Source organism: Oreochromis niloticus, linkage group LG6, assembly GCF_001858045.2.
Source record: "Oreochromis niloticus isolate F11D_XX linkage group LG6, O_niloticus_UMD_NMBU, whole genome shotgun sequence".
Taxonomy (NCBI): Eukaryota; Metazoa; Chordata; class Actinopteri; order Cichliformes; family Cichlidae; genus Oreochromis; species Oreochromis niloticus.
Window position 1 is genome coordinate 23,541,015 of NC_031971.2, and position 9,885 is coordinate 23,550,899.

Consider the following 9,885-nt stretch of genomic DNA (forward strand, 5'->3'; position numbering starts at 1 on the left):
CATAGCGTTGGCACGACGCGTGTGTCAGTGCGCGTGTTGTATCTGCGCTTGTAAATGTGTGTGTGTGTGTGTCTGTGTGTGTTCTACTTGGATGACAACTTCGGCATATCAAAGGCAGATCACACGTGTAACTTTGTGAAATACACAAATGCGTGTTTGACATTACATTTCAAATAAAGTGTCATTAGAATAATATTGGCTAACAAAATGAGTGTTTTCTGAGACACTAGGCGTGAGGAGGATTAAAGTAGCAATTCTGCTGTTATGCTAAGAAGGGTGGGGAAACACAGAAGCTCAAAGGAGGAAACAGGGAAGTGAGGACAGAAACGAGGACAGAAATATAAAGTCTGACAGGTGGCTGACTTTTTCTGCAGTGTTCCTCCCTGAAACAAATAATAGGGCACCGCATAAAGAAAGACATTTTTTTAAAATTGGTCATATAATCTTGTAAATCTTTTGTTGCAATGTTTATTTTTTACATTACAAAAAATGATGTCGGCTACAGGTTTTACCAGTATCTCTGCATCTTTTCAAATACATACCCTGCTGATAAGATGGTATAGCTAAAGATAATGTAGTTTTAGGAAAATGTGAGCTTTCACTGTTTTATTTTGAAGTTGAAGGGCCACAGATACAAACACTTCCATGAGCACAAACCAAGAGTAGCCTGTTGCGAAAGTCCTTGTACCCAGTGCTTCTTAAAATGTGGTAGGTGTCACAGTTCAGCTTTGTACCGTATATCATCCTTTCCACCTACATATGTCCTCACCTCAGTTGTCCTTACCTACCTGGCACAGCGCCCTCACATGGGGAACCTAATTCCCCAAGTACCTCCCCTGTTTATATACTGTTCTCTACTTGCCTGCTAATTTTCTAGACTTTCATAGTGTTTCTGTTTATTGCATTTTTCATTAAACCACTTAAGAGCCATACCACTTCCTCCCTGCTGGGGTTATCCATACTTGGGACCTAGTCCTTGCTTTACTAAATGTCAAGGGGATGGAGGCACTGGGGTATCTAAACCTATTGTTACTTAATAACATGGTTCCTATAGCTGTGATTGTACATGACTGAATAAGAAGGCTTTGTTGACAGCTCCTTCACTGTACTTAAAACATGTTTTTATGGCTAAAATTACATTTTCAACTATTTATCAGTATTCGAATTATGTAAAACATTAAGTACAGGTGGCATTCTTGATAAAGATCACATTCTTGATAATATTATTCACACCTTAAATTCTTTTAACTTGTTTTTCTACTAAGTTTTACAATGTTCCTATTAGTTTTGACTGGACCTCTTCTAAGGCAAATGAAAAGAAAAATTCAAGATAGAAGGATAATCTCTGCAACAGTTACAACAATTAATAATGATTTTCCGGCCATTGAGTGTAACACATCCTCGTATAATGGGATTAATTTAATTACACTGTTTTCTGGTTGTTGCCTTGCCTCAGGGCTCCCTAACTGTTAAGTTCTCTCGCTCTATCTCCCCTCGAGGAGCTCTGTAGACTTAAAGATCACAGACCCTGAGGAGGATTTTAATGGGTGCAAAATGAGCATTTCTTTAGGCAACAACTCAACTTTCTCCCACTCAGAAACTTTCCTGGAGCATTACCTCCAACCCACCAAGTACTTCTTCACTGTTGCTTACTCTCTTTGTTTCATGCACAGTCCTCCCACTGATGCCCACATCCTGTCTTTAATAGTAAGTGGAGAAGAGCTGGGAGTTCTTCTCATTTGAAGTACCTCAAAGACCATCTGCTGCTTAATTATCTTTAGGGTTTTGTGGTGTTTTATACTTCTCATAGACCCTTCACTGTAGAGGCAGTAATGCAATATACTGTACATACAGTTTAGAAACTAGCCTGAAATAATATTGTTAGAGAGTGTCCTCTTTCAAAACTACAAACATGAAAGAACCCCTCTGGTCATGCAGACACGCCTGTAGTATTAAACATGATTGGCTAAATAATGTCACTGTGGTGTAGCATAGCTTTATAGCATCTGAGTGGAGACATAGATGAACAAGTATACTTAAGCCTCCAGCTAATGTTGGAGATGTTAGAGTTGTTAGATGTAGCGTTAGAGGCAAGGACCCATTTGCATATACACCTATTAGCCTCGGTACAATAACCTTAATCTAATATTATGCGGGTTCACCTTGTGCAGCCGAAGGCAATTGTAACTCACTGGGGCATATAGATGGAGTCTCTGGGGACACCCGTGGTGTGTGCCACAGAGATGTTCAATCGGGACTGAGATCTGCAAGTCTGGAGGCCATTTTCCTGAGATGCTTTTATAGCATGGCTTTCCAATAAATATACAATAACCATAAAATGTTTTCTCACATTACAAGACTGTAAAAACACAATCAGAAAATAAAGCATATATATATAAAATATAGCAAATATAGCAAATATACAATTTCATGACTATGAGATTTTTATTTAATAGGTAAATGAGAACCAGAAGAATTTAATAATCCCTATGGAAATTATGTCAATCTACAGGCATTAAAGAAGTGAAAAAAAACTTTAAACAAATTGATTAATAAAAAAGTAAAATAAATATAGGTTTTGTAATTGTACGTAATTTTTTTTTTGTTAGATAACACATATCTTGTTTAATTATGAAGTTTACATAAAAAAATTCTTACAATTGGAAACAGCTATAGTTACTGTAATTTCAAACTGTACCTTTTAGTAGCATTATTGACCAAAATTATTAAAATTACACACAGGTTATTGTAATGGGTAATGGAAAGGGTACTATATGTGGACAGTACAGCCTAATGAATGCCACGAACCAAGGTTATAGTGCAAAACTTCGCATATTAACTAGATGATAAATACTTCTATCTTCATCTTTTAGTAGTTGTAATATTGTGGCTGGTTGACATAGCTCTGTGCATACTAAAAGAGGCAAAGGTGAAGAGGTACAATAAATCTAAGCCATTTGAAGGCATGGAGGCCTGTGATCCAGAGGTCAGGCCACAGAAAATAATGGAGCGACAGATAAATCTCCATACAAATCTGGCATGGGAGAAATAAGTTTAAAAAAACACACACACAAAAAACAGGGGTTGTTAATACACATTTGCAGATTTCCTATTTATAAATCATATTTCACAGAAATAAACTGAAATATTTTTTAGACAAGTCTGCATACAGATCTTCAGACATTTCTGTTGCATTAATAGCTCCAATGAGTTGGGATCAATAGCCATGAATTCTTCAATATGTAACTTAGCTTAGCAACAGTGCGTGCACATGGCGTGAGTGAGATATTGGTCACCTAAGACTTATCAACAAAACACTAGTAACTGCAACACATATACTATAACAGTGAAAAGCCTAAAAGCCCTCCCTTCATTTAAAAAAAGTTACATAGCTAAAAGTAGAATTTTCTGTATTCCATATTTCACCACCCATGATATCAAACTGGCCACAACACACACAGTTTACACTTGTAAGCTGAGGTGCACAATCACATTTACAAATAAGAAACAACAGTAGTAACTGAATTGTTTCTTGAAAGCCATTAATGAGTCCTAGCATGGAGGACAAGATTGGTTCTAACAGTAAATGCCATTTGTTTTTACATACTGTAAATAGGTGAGCTGTCACATACAGTCGTCCTATCTTTACTGTTAAAATCACATTTGCTACACAGCAGGTGTCCTCCCCCATCTGCAGAAGGTTGTTGCTTTCCAAAGGAGTTTCCCATTTCTTCAGTCATTTCTCCTAATCCACTCACATGCATTTTTTTTTTATTTAGTCTGGACACTTATGGCCTCATAATGGTGTCTGTTACACCGGCACCCCTACAGCTCTCTGTGCATGTGCTTTATTCCATATGATATCTGCTAAAGCACAGCTGCTAACTTTCTCTCTGTTGGCACTTTTTTAGTTTCTCTTTCTGATCTGCTGGAAATGAAGGCATTCTCAATTCCAGTAAAAGAAAGTTGAAGACACTGAAAATATGCAAAACATAGCATAATTTACTCTCAAAAAGTGATAACATAGATCAATCATTTGAGATCCTCAGTGGTGCTGCTTTTGCTTTTTAGCCCAACTTTCACTGATTTTTACTGTGCATAAAAACTCAGACAGCAACAGCACAGAAGCAATTAAACAACAACAAACTTGATCTACTGATGATCTGCTGGAGAGCTGAAGCATTTCACATTGTTTAATGCCGTTAGCCAGTGTGCAAGAGAGTACACATGCTAAAAATAAGCCCTCTAGCTTGTTGGCTCTGCTAATCCTGCTGTCCTGTTTCATTCATTAATTGCCTGTCCTTCAAAAAGATTAACAAGAGATCAAAATCAAAGACTGCTCTGCTCTGCTTGTTCTTCCTCTCATGTTAGACTGAGGGCAGACAGTGCATTGACTCGCTGTATCTCATCTTGAGCTACAATCAGTGTACAGGACCATGCTACTAACTACAGTAGATATTTCTGCAACACATTACACAGGCATCTTTACCACAGCATCATGGCAGTTGCTTTTAGAAATACTTCCCATTAACTTTAGCACTTTTTTTTTGCGTTCATTAATTTTTAAAAGCTAAAACCAAAAAACTACATAATATACACCAAAAATAGACATGTGGTTAATAGGCCATGTTTATAATGTTGGCGTCATTATTATCCTTGGCAGAGATCATCTTTTATGTGCTATAATTTTCAGTTTGCAACAATACAACTATTCTACTCCACTGAGATGCAGACAGGAGCAGCAGGACAGCATTGATGCACAGCAGCTAACTTAAAACATAAAACTTTTCAAGGCACAGCTTTGCACGTATTTATACCTTTGTAAATATTATACATTTCTTTCACTGTATGGTGATTATATTGGACTTTACCATTACAGAGCTGTGGCAAGAGCATGTAGCCTTCACTGGTTGTGTTTCAGTCCAACATACTGTTGTCAGGCAACAGAAGACAAATATGTAAATAAGCTGATGATAATAACTTTGGCCATATCTGTTAAGACTAAATATCCTCTTCTGCATAAGGGGTCTTGTAGCCACCAACAGAACATTTGGTGTGACATCCTTGTGGCTGACACATTTTAGACTAAGTTTGAAGAGGCATCTCTATCAAGTAAATAGCAATGACAGACTTCTGAGTCTTACCATAAGAGGTACGAGGTCTGTTCAGCAGCCAGAGCAGGTGCTATACACAGGATTCTAACCAGAAAGGTTTGTTTAGAGACAGTCTTCCTGATTTATAGAGGAGAGACACAACGTTATCTCCCAAAACAATAAAAAAAAGAGTTGATTTTGCATAATATTCCTCCTTAAAATAAATGAACTACATTCATAGAATCAGGCTCAGATGAATCTGTCATCTCTTATAAAGAGCTATGTGTGTGTTTCAACATTTGTTGTTGTCTAATTTTTATCTGAACTGTCTGACTGATTCTGATTTTAAAAAAAATATAATTTAGTGCGAAGTTTAGATAAAATTACATTCACGTTTATGTTGACAAAAGGAGCCACAACCATGAATTTTATTCCTTATTAGACCCGAGCGGCTTCTTAAAAAAACAAAACACTGACTGTTTTAATCATGCGCTTGATCTTGTTCTCGTTTAGTGGTATTTCCTGAAAAACCTAATTATTTGGATTTTTTAAAATTATCCTAGAATTAACAAAAATTGAAAGAAATCATTACTTCCTTCAGAGAGCAGCTACTCTCAGTAAATGTTAATCCCACACAGCTTGATTATCTTGTTTGAGAAATAAAGCAATTATCAGAGAAGTCTGACTCATGGTGCAGTTCACCAGTGAAAATCTACAGATGACACCATGAAAGCATGTGCTTTTCCAAATAGACTACTTAAATTATTTACATCAAAACAATCCTCTCTAAAGCTAAGACCACTACTCATTTGTTTATTAGAATAATAGACAAATAATTAATAATGATGTTGTTGCTGTTATGTCTAAATGTCCTATTATTGATGGAGGTAAACAAAAATAAACCCTGGCTTCTTTCTAGGCTCTGTTGAGCCTTGTATTCCTTCAACTCAGTAGTTATGGCTTCATGAGTCAAATTTTAACTAAATACACCAGGACATAGTTCATGTCTACTATGTTGTCTAGACAAAATTGGGACTGTGTCACCATGGCAACCAACAAAAAAAGTTGTAGTCTTTTGTTATAAACTTACCCAGTATCATAACCAAGGCATGTTTAGTGCCTAAACCTAATCAAATGTCTTTTTAAGGCCTAAAAATAAGATAATATAAAATGATGTGTGAATATCTGTAACATGTATGGGTCAAACTTGTCTTGGGTGTAAGTGGTGAAATGATTTGCTCCACCATCCACTGACCCCTCCATCCTAGAAAATGTGAACCTTTTCACCTTTTAAAAGTGGAAGATATTGATTTCGTGTACATGGACATGAATCAGTACAAATGAGACTGGACAGATGAAAAATCTTGTTCAAGGACATGAAAATGACATTGGAAAATTCATGTTTAGGAACATGTTACATTTGTGCCCAGAAACACAAATCAGTGGATTAGCGGTTGTGACTATTTCACAAACAGAGACTGCTTGCCCCATCTTATCTTAAACCCTCATTATCCCCATTGAGCTTTTGGCTCTAAGAGTGCAGGCTTAATTGTGCTGTATCCAAAGGTACAGTGTAGGAAGAGCCTTCAGCTATCAGGCTCCTATCCTGCAAAACCAGCGCTCAGTTTGGGTTTGCAAGAGACAGTCTCTCCCCCTCTAATTTTAAGATTAGGCTAAAACTTTCCTTTTTGCTTTTAGGTAATGCTGAATCAGGTGACAATGAACCATCCCTTAATTCTCTTGCTATAGGCTCAGTCTGCTGGGAGACCTGCAGTAATGTACTGAGCACACTGCACTCCCCTCCTTTACGCTCCCCATGCCACCTCATGCAGCTCTTTAACTTTTGTCTATGCTTTCTATGCATACTCGTTGCATGTCTTTAATATTGTAGCATATTTAGCTTATAAAATTGAGAGCACAGAGATGAGTGCAGTGAGAAAAGATGGGATCAACTCAACTGAAGGTAAACTGGTTGCCTGAGAGGTTTTCTTGCTTCCAGGTCCAGGTTTGCCATGAATTTCAGAATTCCCTTTTGCCTTCTATTACAGCCCATTCAGAGGATAATTCCAAGTCTGCAATTGTTGTGCAATGTCCAGGCAGTGTTGCAGATCAGAGTTTCCTTTAGTTCGACTTTGACTGTGACCCTTTGCTATTCTGAGTGAATCCTTTCTGGTTTTAATTAGACGGCATTAACTAAATATCTGCAATCCTCCTATCATGTTATTACATTGCCAGTTTTTGGAGAAATTTAAAGGCAAAATATCAAATAGAACTTTACTAATGGCTTTGCAATAGCAATAAATTACTGGTGACATCTGAAAAAAGATGAGAGGGTAACTAATCATGACAAGATAATAATAATCATGAACACAGTGAAACTTGCTGTCCTCAAGAGAAAGCCTTTCTCATTCTTCCCACTCAGCATGTGTGTGTTGATTTGCTTCTTCAACTTGGCAACCACACGAAACATTTGCATGTTTATACACTATATTTGGTTATTTGAAATGTATCCTTTACTATTTGGTAGCAAAATCCTGGTGTCTGGCCTGGGTTGCACACTTTTAGTGATGTAATGTTTAAAACATTTCCTTTCATTCAATCCACAGTCAGATCTTTAGAAAGAGAGTAGATGTTACTGGTACGTCACCTACTTTCAAAATGCACAGAGGAGAGGTTAAAGTCTGATGTGGTTAAATATTCAGCATCACTTGTAGTGTAAAGAACAATTTTCTTATTTGACAAAGATGTGTGAAGCATGAGTTCACACTCATTCTGACTTCTTTCTGCCAAACTATTACTGTGTCATGTATTGTTTTGTAAATCTGTGCCAGATTTGGGAAAAACAAATCCTCTTGGATTTCCTCAGAGCATAAAAATTGAGGCCTGAAAACAATATTAAACATTAAATCACATCAGTGGACTATTAAAAGTAAAGCATTGCATGATTCTGTTTTACTGTAAATTTTTGTAGTTATCTGGATAGAGCAAGAATTATATGACCTACTGCTAACCATATTTTTCACAAGAATATCAGCGCTTATATTAGCTTTTCCCTCTTCAATGCAATGGAATTATAATTTTAGTACTACTTTGCTGTTGGCAATCCAAGACCATTTAACTAATCGAAGATTTAATGGCAGCTGTAATGTAGGACTGCTAAACTAATCCGTGTTAGGCATATTCAGCAATGATTTCAGCTATATCGTGGCTGCAGAAGTGACAGTAGCTAAGATAAACCTTTCCAAACTGTTAAAAGCTAAGAAAAGCTTGTAATGCTTGTAATCCTTGACAAGTAATACCAGCACAGTACACCAAAACTGGAGATGTTAAAAACATGCTTTCACACATCAGCAGCGATACGTGCATAAATTATTTGGCAGGAAATGCTTCAACACAGTTGCAATGTGATTATCATGGCGTACAGAAGTAAGAAGTAAACACAGATCATTAATCTTTTTTTTATTTATTTACTAGCACAAATAAAAAATTAAAAAAAACAACAGCAGCACTGAGTGTCATCAACTTCTGTTTGTGGCTTTTAATCAAGCTCATTTTCCCTTATAGTAAATGGAGTAAGCTGGTTTTCTTCACTGCTAAAATTCCCCTTGAAGTGTGTCTCCTCGTGCACCTCTGGAATGCTCCTGCCACTGATACTGAACCCTGTGTTGAAGGTCTGACCTGGGAGAAATGTGCCAAACGTAATGCACAAGAAAATTAAGCAAGCACTGGCCACAGGCAACAGAACAATGTAGGCTCTTTCACTTAAACATTGATCATCTTTGACATAAACAGTCAGTGGGACCCAGATGTTGATGTTTAGGTGCATGGTGAAGTTGGAGATGTTGCAAGCTGCCAAAATGGACCTTGGATGTCTGCTTTTTGTCAGTATAGTCATGAAAACTTTTACCCCTCACACAACAGATGCACTTTCTAAGATAGATAAGTAGATAGATGCAGCTTTTGGTGGCATGTAGCTACACAGTATTAGGGAGGGGGTTTATTGTTATGGCTGATCATATTTGTTGTATTAATTACTGTTCTATAAGTTTGCGGGTGCCTTGTTGTTGTAAGAGCTTTCAAACATTTCTGCTCTGGCAGTTGGGACAGGTGTGATTAACAACACTTTCGTCAATTTCATTTTTTCAATAACCCTTGTTGCACTGATTAATTACATTCCATACATTGTGATCACTCATTCTCTTATGGGGGCATTAATCTCAAGAGACTTACTCCCTACATTTATTATACTGAGTATTTTCTCCTCTATCTCAAAATGGCTGGAAAACCATTCTCTATCACTGTGATCAGTGAGGCCTAAAAAGAGTAAGCCTTCTTCTTCAAAGTCCCAAAGGTTTTGTTCATCCATTAAACCAAACAAGTGGGTGCTTTGTAAATGTTAGTGAATGCTGTGCTACTCATCTAAAGTTGTGTTTCCTATCCACCTCTTCTTGCTTGAACTTTCTAGTAGTTATGTATACATGCAAATCTGAAACTACAGTTGTGGTCAGAAGTTTGCACACCCTCATTATGGACATGACTGCCATGGTCATTTCGGGCTTTTAATTATTTATTTTATTCATTTGCTGAAGGTTCTACAATATCTAATGTTGACCAGGCTGAGGCATATTAACTTAGTGGTCATCACTGACCACAAAAACAAAATTGCTTGACGCTACTGATTGGACTGAACAATACTGAGAACAACTGTCAACGTCCGGAAGAAAAGCCTATCTGTCACTCTCAGATGAGAGGAAATTGGTTGCAGGACGTTCAAGAACAACCCAGGAAACAC